At 44.3% G+C, this 15974-nt stretch overlaps 1 protein-coding gene and 1 pseudogene across 1 annotated transcript in view; both read right to left on the bottom strand.

Annotated features, from left to right (window-relative positions):
• SLC16A7 (solute carrier family 16 member 7) overlaps window positions 1-15974 on the bottom strand; it is a 377073-nt gene that overhangs the window by 218944 nt on the left and 142155 nt on the right. The gene's annotated exons all lie outside the window — the stretch shown is intronic.
• Window positions 7818-8459, bottom strand: LOC139005272 (protein BTG3-like; annotated as a pseudogene).

A 15974-nucleotide genomic window follows, 5' to 3' on the forward strand; every position in this document is an offset into this window, starting at 1 on the left:
TCCGCCCTCATCCGGGCCTCCCGCAGGGAACCCAGGGCTGGCGGGTGGGACTGAACCCGCTCTACACTCATCCGGGCCTCCCGCAGGGAACCGGGGCTGGCAGGTGGGACCGCAGTGTTCGACACCCGCTCCACCCTCATCCGGGCCTCCCGCAAGGAATCCGGGGCTGGCAGGTGGGACCTCGGTGTTCGGCACCGATCCGCCCACATCCGGGCCTCCCACGGGGGACCCAGGGCTGGCGGGTGGGACCGAACCGGCTCCACCCTCATCCGGGCCTCCCTCGGGGGACCCGGGGCTGGCGGGTGGGACCGCGGTGTTTGGCACCTGCTCCGCCCTCATCCGGGCCTCCCGGGGGACCCAGGGCTGGCTTTTGGGTCCAGGGTGTTCGGCACCTGCTCCGCCCTCATCTGGGCTTCCCGCCGGGTCCTGGGGTTGGCGGTGGGGCCGCAGCTATTGGGTACCCACCCGGGTATCTTCTGTGGTATGGGCCGGGCGGCAGCAGTGATCTGCCCGCTGGCGCATCCTATGTGCTACCCAACTCGGGCGGGCAGGTCACGGGCATGCCTGGCAGCCTCAGTCAGTGCCTCAAGCCCCAGCAGCAGCAGCAGCAGCGGCAGTGGCAATAGCCCTGGAGCCAGTGCCCCCGACCTGCCCACCCAGGTTTGAGCGGCCCCAAGCGGGCAGTGCTTTCCATCAGCCTATGGTTGGCGAACACGCATGCAGGTGAAATCACCAGCACCTGCTTTCCCACAGGCCTGAGCCTCTCAGGCCTGTGGGAAAGCAGGCGCCCTGAGCTGGTGATCCCAAAGGCCTGATAGCCGGGCAGTGGAGGCCGTGTTGGGACTGGGGAGTGGTGAGCAGGCAGAACATGGCCCTGATTGGGCCAGTCGCTATGACGCCCACTGTAGCCAGCACACCGCCTGATCAGGGGGCGAGCAGCCAACCTTGCAGCCCCTCCCCACTGCAGGCCTTCCCCTGATCAGACTCTCCCATCCACATGGAGAGCAGGGTGCTCAGAGCCTGGACCCTTCCTGGCAGCCCCGAGTCCCTGGGGTTAAGAATTCTGATGGCCCTGCCCAGAGAGTAGAGGTGCCTGAGGGGCAGAGACAGGGACCACAGGCCTCCAGGGAGCACCGCAGAGTTGGCAATGAGAGGAGAGGGCCTGTGAAGGGGGAGAAGGTGAAGCCAGTGGACATCAGCCCAGAATCCAGCTCTTCCCCTCCAGAGGCAGCAGGACCTAAACCCCAAATCCCAGCCAAAATTGGAAGAGCCTGGGGGAGCTTCAGGAAACTCTACGAAAAGCTGCACATTGAGAATGAGAGATTTCGTGAGGCCCTGACCCAGACCACGCTGCGGCTGGAGCAGCTCAAGGTGGAGCTGGAGCGCACCATGCAGAGGCAAGAGCACTTTGCAGAGAGGCCCGCCATCCTGGAGCTGGCGAGGTTTGAGTGCAGGGCCCTGGAGTGCAAGGCCGTTGAGCTGGAAGAGGAGCTGAAGGGCCTGTCCAATCTCCGAGCTGACAACCAGCGCCTCAAGGATGAGAATGTGGCCCTGATCTGCATCATCAGCAAACTGTCCAAGTGACCCCGGAGGACTTGCTCCTGCACCCGCATTTATACAGCTGCTTTTGCCACATGCACCCCTTCCCTGTGTGAACATGAGTGATAGGGCTGTCGAGGAGTCTCTGAGAAGCCATAACCTTCCTTGAGATCTCCAGGTTAGGAGGGGAGGACAGAGCACCCAGGAGCCAAGGGTGCCATCTGAGGCCAGGTAGGGGGACCAAGGCTGCAGGCAGGACCAGAAAGGAACTGGGGACCAAGAAGTGCCAAGACCAGTAGCCAGGACCAGAGTGGTCACCCAGAGGTCCCCTCTCACGTGTGCTGCCACCAGTCACCCCTCCAGGCCCTGAGCAGGGATCCTAGAATGTGCCAAGCATCCCGCCGGCCTGGGCCAGGTGAGCATGTATATAGGGTCTGTGTGCAATAGGGAGGGATGTCTTCTATTTTTTGCTGCCCCCTCTCCATCGCTCTCCTGGGCAGGGGAAGAAGGTCTTTTTCAGACATAGCATAGGCACCACAAATTAAAATTGTGGAGTTGCCAAAAAAAAAAAAAGAAGAGCAGGCCAGCTGGCCAAATACCCCCTATCTTCCCATCCCCGCCCCCCCGCGACCAACCTGCCCCACCACAATAGGCCCACAGCCCCTCCCCGTGGCTATCTGCCCCTGATTGCACCCCCCCACCCAAGAGGGGGCAGGGCTGGGCGGCCAATGTCCTGCAGCCCCTCCCCAGGTTGGCCCCACCCTTGATCCCCCCACTCCAATAGGGGGCAGGGCTGGCCAGCCAATCTCCTGCAGCCTCTCCCCTTGCCCAGCCCCAACCCAGATTGCCCCCCCCACCCCCACCGCAATCAGGGGCAGGGCTGGCTGGCCAACCACCCATGGTTCTTCCCCCAGGCCACTGGCCCTGATTGCCACCCCCCAACCCATTTGGGGGGGTGGTTGACCAACCCACCAACCACAGCCCCTCCCCATGGCCAGCCCCACCCCCAATCGGCACCCCAACCCCAATCAGGCTGGTGAGGGGGAGGCAGTTGGGAGCAATCAGGCTGGTGGCAGGGGGTAGTTGGGGGCAAACAGGCTGGCAGGGGAGGCAGTTGGGGGTGATCAGGACAGCAGTTGGGGGTGATCAGGCTGGCAAACAGAGTGGTTAGGGGCAATCAGGCAGGCACGCAGGCAGGTAAGTGGTTAAGAGCCAGCGGTCCTGAGTTGCAAGAGGGATGTCTGGCTGCTGGTAAAGGATCGGGCCTAAACAGGCAGTCTGACATCCCCTAAGGAGTCCCAGATTGGAGAGGGTGCAGGCCAGGCTGAGAGGCCCCCTCCCCCCATTGCACGAATTTCGTGCACCGGGCCTCTAGTTTTTTAATATTCTAAAATATCTATGATAAATTTCATGAATGCAAAATTGCTTTTGTATCTTTTATAATCAATCAAAAATAGCCTTTTTAGATTTAGTGTTTAACTATGAAGACTGGGTTATGCTATGTGCATGTATTAGATAGCTTTGGATAATGATATATGATTAATGCTAATCGATTGACTTTGTGGGAAGGAAATAACTGTTTTATGTGAGCATAAAGCATTAAAACATAATATAGAAAATTAACTGTTTATGACTGTATTAGAGGCCTGGTGCACAAAATGCGTGCACTGGAAGGGGGTGTCCCTCAGCCCAGCCTGCACCTTCTCCAATCTGGGAGCCCTTGGGGGACATCCCTCTCACAATCCGGGACTGCTGGCTCGCAACCACTCACCTGCCTGCCTGCCTGATTGCCTCTAACCGCTTCTGCCTGCCAGCATGATCAGCCCCTAACCACTCCCCTGCCAGCATGATCGATGCCTAACTGTTCCCCTGCTGGCCCGATCACCCCCAACTGCCCTCCCCTGCAGGCCTGGTTCCCCCCAAGTGCCCTCCCCTGCTGGCCCAGTCACCCCTAACTGCCCTCCCCTGCAGGTCTGGTCGCCCACAACTGCCCTCCCCTGCTGGCCATCTTGTGGTGGCCATCTTGTGCCTGCATGGGGGCGGCCATCTTGTGTGAGAATGTGACCGTCAATTTGCATATTGCCTCTTTATTATATAGGATATAGTCTCTAAAAGGAGTATTAATTCATAATGTAGGTAAGGTAGTTTTTATATCCTAGTATATTCTGTAAAAGAAATCTTCTGTATCTATCACCTATTCACCTACTTATCTATTAGTTTGTTTTGTATCTCTATCCTCTGACTTGTCTATCACTTGCCATACTGGCATTTGATATTTGATAACTTACTATATATATAATCCTTTGTACATAAGATAAAGTACAAAAAAGTATCTTGAAAACTGAGTGATATATATGACATATAACCATAATGTTATTACTGCTATTTTCTATGAAGGACATTTTTGCCTATGAAAGTGACCTGACTTCTTTAGAAGGTATACTTCCTGCTCCGTCATCTCTCTCACAGCCAATATCTTTTTCTGTAGCTATGTAATGGTATTCCTCCTCGTAAATATGGCAAAAGAAAAACTTTTAATCTTCTATGATATGGTGAAAGTAAAACAAAATATCCTTCCTAGGACATTTCAGGTGAGGTCCTTTGCTGATAGCTCCAATCAGAAGATGAAAGGTGAAAGATAGACTGTTTATTTAGGGTCAATGATATTCTTAAACTGCATATAACAATAATGGTCCAAATATAAAATTTTTATTATTTGGAATTTGGCTTCAATTTTTTTTCATAATATGAATGACATGATTTGTCAAAAGATGGCTTAATCATGTTTTACACAATTCATTGTACAATTTTATTACTTATTTTTACAAATAAATTATAGAGTATATGAGAAAAATATATTAAATATATCTAATACTTCGGAATTCATTATCACTGAGAAATTTATAATGAACCCACTTCATAATATCTATATAAAATACAAATGTATCATGTTGTTGATGTTGACTTAATGATGATATTGACAGTTTTATGACTAAATCCCTAAGAAGAAGAAATACAGAAAATTAGATTTTTATCAGGTTTTTCTTTACTTTAAAATGCAACCCATGGATTAAGCTATACAATTAAGTTTTAAAATAGTGTTAACTGTAATACTTCAATAGTCAAACATTTTATTGAGCTCTAAAACTCTCCAATAAATTCTTAATTTAAATATTGTATATTTTATTTCTATAGCATCCATTTTTGTTAGAAGTTTTATTTTTTTAGGTTCTCCTTTCACTCACTTTGTCTATATATTCGTATAATTTCTATTTTCTTTAATATATTTACAATATTTATTTTACAGTTTTTGCTAACTTTAACTTCTGGGTTATATGTGGATCTTCTCCTATTGACTAATGTTCCCTCTTGACTATGGGTCACATTTTCGCCATAACTTTACATTTTATGCTAGGTAAAGTACTTAAATAACCATAGGGATTGCAATTAATAGCATTTTCCTTTAATGAGGCCATGTTCTTTCTGTTAGGAAGCTAGTACTTCATTTTAATCAGGAACTAAACTGGATTGAAGCTGATTGGTGAGTTGTAACTTCAGTTTCTATCCTCTTCTGACTTAAACTGCCTTGAGCTCTGGACCCAGAATGATTTTGGAATCTAAACATAAGGAGACTGTGGAGGTCCCTTTTGGCTTTCCATCTCAGTCTCAATATTCAAACTGCTGCCAACACAGCAGTCAACACTCCCCAGCTATTAGTAAAAGTCCCATGGGGGGAGTCAGTGGATCGCTGGAAAAAACTAGATCTGCATTTTTGGCTCTTAATGCTTCCAACCTGTCACCCAAACTGAAGAGGTAAAAGCCCCACTTTCTCTTTCCATAGAAGCAGATTCCTATATCTATGGCATTGCCAACCTTGTATACATATATTGTGCTAGACTTGCCAAATGCCCCCTTGTGGCACAGATGTCTGCTTATCTAGGAAGGTTTTAGTCTTACAGTAGGGCCTTGACTTACGAGTGTCCCGACTAACGAGTTTTTTGAGATACCAGCTGTCTCTCAGCCAATTTTTTGCATTGAGTTGATAGAGTAATTTGAGTTAACAAGCTCCTTAATGAGCTCAGTCTCGGAACGAATTAAACTCGTAAGTCAAGGCCCCACTGTATTTGGAATTTAGCTCCTGTAGACTCCTTGTGTCAAGGTCTATCATCTATCTATCTATCTATCTATCTATCTATCTATCATCTATCATTTAATATATATATTAATATATATATAATTTTTAGTTTACTATTTTTTCTAATGATTACAATGGGAACAAAAATGTGTTGTGATAATTTATATCCTAACAAGAAGTAGAACTAATAGTATATTTTCAGTAGTTTTTTCCTGTTTTATATATTACTAGAGGCCTGGTGCATGAAATTCGTGCACTCGGTGGGGTCCCTCAGGCCAGCCTCCACCCTCTCGCAGTTTGGGAGGCCTCGGGAGATGTCCAACTGCAGGCTTAGGCCCACTCCCCACAGGGAGTGGGCCTAAGCCTGCAGTCGGACATCCTTAGTGCTGCCACTGTGTTCATCATCTGTGAGCCTGGCTTCTGGCTGAGCAGCGCTCCCCCTGTGGGAAGATACTGACTCCTGTGTTGAGTGTCTGCCCCCTGGTGGTCAGTGTGCATCATAGTGACCGGTTGTTCTGTCATTGGGCCAAAACCAGCTCTCTGACATCCCCCAAGGGGTCCTGGATTGTGAGAGGGCACAGGCCAGGCTGAGGGACCCCACTGGTGCATGATTGGGGCCAGGGAGAGATGCGGGAGGTTGGCCAGCCAGGGAGGGACTGTGGGAGGGCTCCTGGGCATGTCTGGCCCATCTCGCATAGTCCTGATCAGCTGGACCCCAGCGGCAAGCTTACCTACCTGTTGGAGTGTTTGTCCCCTGGTGGTCAGTGCACATCATAGCGAGCGGTTGAGCAGCCTTAGCATATTATTAGCATATTATGCTTTGATTGGTTGAATGACCCACTGGATGACTGGAAACTTAGCATATTAGGCTTTTATTATATAGGATGATGCAAATTCCTTGAGGACAATGATGATAGTTTATTTTGCATTGGTGTTTATGGGGGCATGTGAAGTGATTATCTAAAGTCTAGTTCTAAAATGATGGAAAATCTTGAAAAAAAATGATTCTAGGAGACTTCATTTTACTTATGTAAGAAAATATGTGCTTCCATTCTTCTGTCAAATATCTTTTCCCTTGATCACCTCAATGCAGTCAAATGTACATGTTTTCATGTGTTTTAAATTTGATAGGCACAATTCTTTTATTGTTGTTTTATTTCATATTATGTGTTGTTGGTTAATATTTATGGTGACTCAAAAATCTAAAATTACTAATGTTGTCTCTACCCTGACCTTTCTATTATGTATTCCAATAAGTATATGATTTATCACTCTATCACTTCATCAGTAACTTTAAGTATTTTTCACCATTTATTAACCAGGATGTGTCTTTGAGGTTCACTTGGGGAGACTAGAGTCTGATTTTACCATAGCCAGAGGACTGGAGGATGAAAAGTCTTTAAAAAAATGTAGTTATCATTTATTGAGCAAGTCAACATATTTATTCATTAAGAACTTAGAAGTATGAACTGTGTAGTCAACTACTTACTAGTTATGTGATTTTAGAGATGTCACCTAACCACCTGTGCCTCATTTTACCCTTCATAAAATTGGCATAATGAAATTATCCACACCACAGTGTTGTTGTAACTCTAATCAGTGTTCTGGGAATTAAGTGGAACTATGACTTAGCCAAAGTGTTACAAAAGTATTTTTATTAGTAATTTTATTAATGTTATGAGCCCCTACTACCTAAATAGGTTATGAAGATAAATATGCATAAAAAGTTTCCAATCTTTGCCCAGCTGGTATGGCTCAGTGGTTGAGTGTTGACCTATGAGCCAGGAAGTTATGATTTGATTCCTGGTCAGGACACATGCTCGGGTTAGGGGCTCAATCCCCAGTAAGGGGTGTGCAGGAAGCAGTCGATCAATGGTTCTCTCTCATCATTGATGTTTCTATCTTTCTTTCCCTCTCCCCTCCTCTCTGAAATAAATTATATATATAATATATATATGTTATATATATATCAGGCACTTAACTAATTTAATAGAGTTTCTCAAACTATATAAATATATCTAAAGTTCATACATTTTTTAGAAAGATTATTCTCAATAACTTCTCTATAAAAGTAAGTGTGATGGCTTAACCCATCTAACTTTACTACTATGAGGTGTTACCATGTAAGCATTACTCCAGTGAATCACAATGCATTCCATGTGACTGGGATTGGGCGATATGGATTATTATTCTTTCTTCTCTGATTTGGAAAACCAAATGGAATAGAAGGAGGGTAGTGACTGATGGCCATTCTCTCAGTACATACCTGGCTTTTTTTTCTGGGCAAAGGGTGCCACATTGGAAGAGGTGGGAATATCAGTTCTAAAACCTGGTACATGGGGGTTGGGTTGCCGTCACCAAACTGGATTTCACCTCTACTTCCTTGTTTCTTCATCTGAAGAAGGGGATCCTGACTGATAATCGAAGATAACCTTATCAAGGGCCCAGGTAACTTTCTTAGAGATCTCATTCTTGTTCTATCCTCATTTTCAAAGCTGGCAACAATGACTATATTGTTTTTTTGTCCCTATCTCACGTGGTCCACCCACATTGTGAGTTCCTCTCACAAGCCCAGGCACTGTACAAAGTGTGGCTGTTCTCACAGGCTTTCAAGACATCAGGATCAACTCTCCGAAACTTATTGAACAAATGCATCCATAGGCTGTCCTTTTGATGGCTTTTCAGGATACCAGTGATTTTTGTATTTTTCTTGAAGCATCAGTTTCTCAGCAAATCTCTCAACTGCCTCTTTTTCCAACTTATCATGTTTTTGAACTAGCCTCATGTCTTTGAGTCATCTTAGTTATAAATGCAGAACTCAGAAAACTATTTTCACCCATCTGGAGAAAAACATACCTATATAGCAAGACGGTAGGACATAAATTTCCTCTTTCATGTCTTACAAATTGAATTTATACTTATCAATGTAGGTTTATACATTTTAATCATCTTTAACAATATTTTATGGAGTGAGACAACATCAATCATATTTATAAAAATCCAAAGCAACTCTTGAATGTTTGTTGCATGTATATGGTACCTGGGAGTTATTTCTTATAATCTTTATAAGCTTTTATGCCTTGGGTGTCTTAGTACCTTGACATTCAATTTTCGTTTACACTTTGTTCTTAAAAAGAGGTAATTAAATGGTTTTACTTATAAAACCACTGAGATTTAAAATGTTTAATATCAAGCATTTTAAAAGAAAAATAAGATGGTGTATTTGGCACTGATTTATAAAGAAATGCTTGTGACTTGAAATTTTTAAAAAAGTTACATAAAGTGTCTATTTACATCATTCTACCATTTTTGTTCTTGATTTGTTTGTATTCCATGACTATTACTGTATAGTATTACTTCTTCTAATATATGTTCTTTATAAAAGGTAAGCTTGTATGTCAAGCTTATAAAAAATAGTGAATTTTGTTTGGGAAATGCATTATTTCTGAAACATATGTAAACCTATAATATCACTCTTCTCATTGGGAGATAGACTTCCAAGAGAGTAAGCACAGACTCATCTACAACTTAGAAAGCCTATTTATATTCGCATAAACAGTGTCTTGGGGAAAGAAATTGCCCTGTATGGCCCAGACCCTTGTGGCTCAGTGGATAGAGCATCGGCCTGCGGACTGAAGGGTCCCAGGTTCGATTCCGGCATGTACCTCGGTTGTGGGCACATCCCCGGTGGGGGCTGTGCAGGAGGCAGCTGACTGATGTTTCTCTCTCATTGATGTTTCTAACTCTCTATTCCTCTCCCTTTCTCTCTGTTAAATATATATATATATATAAAAGAAATTGCCCTGTATGGTCTAAGTTCAACATTAAGTTCATTTCATAAAGCAGCATGAATAAAGCTTCAACTCTTAATGAAATAAATGTGCCCTTGGAGGAGGTATAGGCTCATTTGTCACTTGTTGCTCACCCAAACGCTTAAAAGGTTGAAAATATTCCATCCCAAATTCGATACATTAAAAAAAACTGGTCTCCAGAATAAAGTCAGTAGAACATTTGATTCATCCTGTTGGCCTAATGAAAATGCAAATCCTTGCATTCATTCCAGATCTAGCGAGTCAAATGTCAGTGAGTGGGAGCCCTGGAATTTGCATTTCAGCTCTCCAGGTTCTTCATATTCCTTCTGAAGATGGAGATTTGACACACTTCTTTGGTTTCTTTGCCCTCCAAAATAACATTTTAGCTTAAAAGTGTTTTTAAATACCGGGTAGATGTGATTTTAGATGAAAATGATGGAAAATTGCTCTATATATGGTATCTTGGGTATTTAGGAAATAGGAACTTACATATATGGAATGTTTACCTGCTGGATGCTTTATACATATTATTTAATATATTCCTAACCACAAACTTTTTGGGATAGTTATTATTATATCAGTTTATGATGAGAGAATAGGCTCATGGATGTTAAATAACTTTACCAGAGTTACACAGGTAATAACTGGAAAAAAATTGAATCTAGTTTCATCAAACTTGATATCTTTTTCCACTATATCAGGCTGCTGGCTTGGGGGTTGGGATGGTAAGTGGAGCAGAGGAAACAGTACTTTTTGGTCAGAAACATGCTAGATAAGAAACATTTTCTCTCTTGGTTAATAAAGCAAACTAGTAAGGAAGAAATTCTTATACCAACTTCACAGATGAGACAAAAAGAGGTTAAGTAACTTGCTGAGAAACACACACATGTATTCCTACATTTATTTACATATTAAATGGCTACAAGGATTAGACATAAGTTTGAACAAAGCATACCTCATGTCTGCCTTCATAGAGTTCACAGACTAGTGTAAGAATCACATAGGCAAATTGGCCTATACCATAATTTGTGAAAAATGCTACAAAAATGAAAACAACAGGAGAGATCTAATTTAGATTTGGGACTCACAGGGGGCTATTCAGAGAAATGATATTTAAGCTAAGATATAAAATATAAGTAAAACTAGGGGCCCGGTGCACGAAATTCGTGCACTGGGGGGGGGGGGGGGAAGAGTGTCCCTCAGCCCAGCCTGCCCCCTCTCACATACTGGGAGCCCTCAGGCGTTGACCCCCATCACTCTCCAATCGCAGGATCGGCCCCTTGCCCAGGCCTGATGCCTCCGGCCCAGGTGTCAGGCCTGGGCAGGGGACCCTCATATCCCCCCCCCCCCCATCACTGGTTCTGCCCCCCGCCCAGGCCTGATGCCTCTGGCCCAGGCGTCAGGCCTGGCAGGGGACCCCAGACCCCTCCGATTGCTGGCTCCGCCCCTGGCCCAGGCCTGATGCCTCTGGCCCAGGATTCAGGCCTGGGCAGGGGGCCCCCCTCTCTCCCCGATCACCGGCTCTGCCCTCGCCCAGGTCTGATGCCTCGGCCAGAGGCATGGACCCCCATCTCCCTCCGATCTCCTGATCGGCCCCTTGCCCAGGCCTGACGCCTCCGCCAGAGGTGTCAGGCTTGGACAGGGGGCCCCCATCCCCCCCATCACTGGCTCTGACCCCCGCCCAGGCCTGATGCCTCTGGCCCAGGAATCATGCCTGGGCAGGGGACTCCCATCTCCCTCTGATGGCTTGCTCCACCTCCCACCCAAGCCTGGCGCCTCTGACCCAGGCTTCAGGCCTGGGCAAGGGGACCCTCATATCCCCCCAATCACCGGTTCCGCCCCCCACCCAGGCCTGATGCCTCGGCCAGAGGAGTTGACCCTCATCACCCTCTGATCGCCGATCACCGGATCGGCCCCTTGCTTAGGCCTGAGGCCTCTGGCAGAGGTGTCAGGCCTGGGAAGGGGACCCCCAGCTCCCACCATTCCCGGCTCCGCCCCTGCTACCCACGATCTCTGGCACCACCCCTGCCAAGACCTAAGGCCTCTGGTGGAGGCATTAGTCCTGGGCAGGAGACCCCCAACTCCCCGCGATCTCCCGCTCTGCCCCAGCCTAGACCTAATACCTCTGGCCAAGGCATTAGGCCTGGGCAGGGGACCCCCAGCTCCCCACGATTGCAGGCTCCACCCCTTCCCAGGCCTAACGTCTTTGGCCAAGGCTTTAGGCCTGGGCAAGGGATCCCTAGATCCCCAGACTGCCGGCTCTGTCCCTGCCCAGCTCCCATTGCTGGCTCCACCCCTGCTTCCCGCTATCACTGGCCAGGGCGACAAAGGCGCCTGGTTCTCTGATCACAGCTGGGGGGCAGGGCAAAGGCGGCCCTGGGCGCCGCCTTTTTCCTTCCCCCTGGCTCTTAGCTCCCCCCTGGGTTTCTGATCACCGTCAGTGGCAGGGGGCTTCTTCCGTCCTTTCCCTTTCGCCTCCCAGCATTGTGCCTACATATGCAAATTAGCCGCCATCTTTGTTGGTGGTTAACCACCATCTTGGCTGGCAGTTAATTTGCGTATCGCCCTGATTAGCCAATGGGAAGGGTAGCGGTCGTATGCTAATTACCATGTTTCTCTTTTATTAGATAGGATTAGCACAGTAAAAAGTAAGAGGAAAAGCATTCCAGGTAGAGGGAATGTCATGTGAAAAGTCTATGAGACATAAAAAGACCTTGTTTCTTTAGGAATTGAAGGAAGGAGAGGTACAACATAATGTTGGAAACAGTGACCAAATCATTGAAGCCTTTGGTGGCAAAATGAGATTCTTGGCAATTCTTCTATATTAAAACATAAATGGAGAAAGAGAAAGAGTAAGTCCAATTTACATTTTAATATATCATTCTGGGTGTTCAGTAGATAGACCATCTTGGCTATGGAATAGTTAAAATAAAAATATAGATAAGACTAATTGAAAGTGGCAACAGAAGTGTAGATATGGAGATTAATTTAAAAATAAATTTGGATTTAGAATTGTCTGAGCTTCCTACTGGATGAGGGGAGGCTATAACTAGAAAGCTATATTGAAAATGATTTCTAATTTTCTGTCTTTAGCAACTGGATGAAGAGAAAATGGAGGTCCGTATGCTAAGAAAAGGATCATAATAAAGAAGCAGGTTGAAATACAGAGGGGAGGACTTGGATGAAAATATATAGGAAAAGATATACTTTAAGGTAGGTGATGGTGCAAAAGGGAAGAGGTTTTATTCAGGTGCTGGGAGCTAGGAGAATGGGGGACTTCCTTCTTAAAGATCAATGCTCAAGTCCAGCATTGTCACAGAGATAAGGGGGCGGGGGGAGCTTTTATTTTTTTTTCTATCCCATTATCTTGCTAGCTTTTGGGGTGCTTAGGCACTATCCATTAATCTTTTAGCTTTTGCCATGCTCAGTGTAAGAGCCTCCCCCAGTACCATCTTGGCCCATCAGGGAGAATCCCAGCACTCTGAACTACCTGTCTATAGTAACAATAGTAAAGGAAAGATGAAAGTTTTTAAGAAGATAGGCATATGTGAAGGACCTTCGACAGAAGAAGGAACATTCTTTCTGTCCTAATAGAAGAGAATAAGAAATGATGATGGTGATAAAGCTAACACTATTTTTGCTGTATGCTAAACTCTTTTCTGATATGTATGTGTGTGCTATTATCACATTGTATGAATATATTATGTTATGCTAACTAAATTAATGTATTAATCTTCATAATCTTTGTAAGATTCGTATTGTTATCGCCATTTTATAGATGGGCAAAAATTATAAGCTTGCCTAGGTCCCACAGCTGGTAAAGATGAAATTCGATTAGACTCAGGGCCTAAGCTTCGGTCTGCAGACTTACTGGTAGAAAGATGAGTCCCTTCCTGTCTGATTCCATCTTCCTATGTGGTGCATAAGGCAAGCTCATCTACTGAAGAATGCAGGGATGGTGGTGGTGAAGGAGATAAGGGGATATTTAAAAACATATGAAATAGCCCTAGCTGGTTTGGCTCAGTAGATAGAGCATCAGACTGCGCACTGTAGGGTCTGGGATCGATTGGAATCAAGGGCACATGCCCGGGTTGCGGGCTGGATCCCCAGTAGGGGGCGTGCAGGAGGCAGCCGATCAATGATCATCTTTCATCATTGATGTTTCTATCTCTCTTTCTCCCTCTCCCTTCCTCTCTGAAATCAATAAAAGTATATTTAAAAAACATATTAAGCCAAAACCGGTTTGGCTCAGTGGATAGAGCGTCGGCCTGCGGACTGAAGGGTCCCAGGTTCGATTCCGGTCAAGGGCATGTACCTTGGTTGCGGGCACAGCCCCAGTAGGAGATGTGCAAGAGGCAGCTGATCGATGTTTCTCTCTCATCAATGTTTCTAACTCTCTATCCCTCTCTCTTCCTCTCTGTAAAAAATCAATAAAATATATAAAATAAAATAAAATAAAATATATATTTTTAAAAAACATTAACTAGTGGGTAGAGACAATGGGAGAGTATAGTTACAGGAGCACGGTGGGATTCTCATGAGGTGGTAAGTACTCATTTGAGTTGTATGAGAACAAAGTTATAGTGATACCGGTCTGCCTGTATGAATCCAGGTAAAAGAAAGTGAGTAACTGAGTTCATTCAGGGCTAGTGTGTTTTTATTTCTATTTTGTTTTTGCAAGGAAGTTGAAGATATTGGCAAATATATAACAGATCCAGAGTGTAAACAAATCTATTTACGTTCTGTCCACTTCCACTGTATTGCCACCAGAAACTATTGCAGTTAGTATAAGTAAGCAAAAAATTAACAATGGTGCATCAAACTGTGATTATGTAAAATTAAAAATGGAAGAACAAAAATATTTAAGGGGAGGGAACAAAAAAAATGCTACATAGCTAGTTACCTGTAATATAATAATATGCCCTGACAAGGGAAGTACTAAAGAGTCTTCTAATTTACAATAGTATGTTCTGTCTGTTACCGCCATTTGGAGAATCTTCCAGGATTGCTAGTAATATTATGCCCAGGCACATTGCTGAGATTTTCTGTAATTTTCCCAAACCATAACTTTTGAAGAAAAATGCATGTTCCCTATAATTTTTCTATATTTCTTTTAATCTTTGTTTCCTTAAGACCATTTCCCATATCTAGTTTATCCTTTTTAATGAACACTAGCAAAATTACAATTTCATGGAAATTGATGTTGATTAAAATAGATTTTCTACCATTTACATAGTAAAGACATGATACATAATTGCTCATAAAATTTAAGCTGCAGTGGTTTGTAAATTGATTCCTTTAAGAGAAATGTGCTGCTTTAAGGTCACTATTTCATGCATGCATCATTCATTACCCATGGTGACACTATATTTCCCACTCAAAGTTATCTCAAAGCCAGAAACAAATAAAGAACTAGGTCTAAGCTGCTGAAAAATGTGGTTTATTAGCATTTTTACAGATTCTTGCAAGTAAAGTTGCACTAAATAGATCCACACGGGAATGGTGTTGAATAGATAATCTGCTCTGCAAATCTTTCATTGTAGGAGCAAGGATTATCAATTTCACAGTTACAGACAATGTTAAATTTATTTTATTTCAATCTCTTATACAAATATTTATTTTTGAGTTTTATGCAAAAACAGCTACCATATATTGCATGCAGTCATTGGTTCATGCCTATATTTTAATTACAAAGTAGAATCAGAAATCAATATTTTGGAAAGAATCTACCTAGTAAGGACTAGAATATATTCACATATCAAAATTCATTGTGATGAAAAATAGTATATTTTAATTGAAATCCACATGCATCTACCAAAAGCAGTGGCTATAATTTATAAATCTAAAATAGGTTGACAAATACATGTTATGAAAATTAAGAGCTTTTTCGTGTCAGTTGACTTTGACAGAGACTTATCAGGTGAGGGCAGGAGCTCTGTCAGTATTGGTTGGACTCTATAGCTGAACCCCAGATCGGTCTCATGGGGATCAAGGGTGAACTTACAGAATGGGCCATTTCAAGATGATTAGTGGAATTCCAGCAAGTACAGTAGAGCAAAAACCAAAAAGTAAGGTGCCAGTAAGTCCCAGTGGTATGCAATAGCTCCACTAGTGGATAAAAGTCAGTACTTAGTAACTCATTTACTCAATAAATATACAGTACATGCCTACCTTGTGCCAGGCAACCTTGTAGACATTTGAGCTAGAACAACAATAAAATCCATGGCAACATGGATCTCACATTCTAGTGAAGGGGAGAGACAATAACTAATAAACATAATAAGCCCAGCTGGTGTTGCTCAGTGGTTGAGTGTCAACCCATGAAGCAGGAGGTCACGATTTGATTCCTGGTCAGGGCACATGCTGGGTTGCAGGCTGGATCCCCAGTGTGGGGCATGTAGGAGGCAGCTGATTAATGATTCTCTCTCATCATTGATGTTTCTATCTTTCTCCTTTCCTCTTTCTGAAATCAATAAAAACATATTAAT

This window comes from Myotis yumanensis, unplaced genomic scaffold (genome assembly GCF_028538775.1).
Source record: "Myotis yumanensis isolate MYYU_CA2020_CCGP unplaced genomic scaffold, mMyoYum1.0.hap1 SCAF_3, whole genome shotgun sequence".
Classification (NCBI taxonomy): domain Eukaryota; kingdom Metazoa; phylum Chordata; class Mammalia; order Chiroptera; family Vespertilionidae; genus Myotis; species Myotis yumanensis.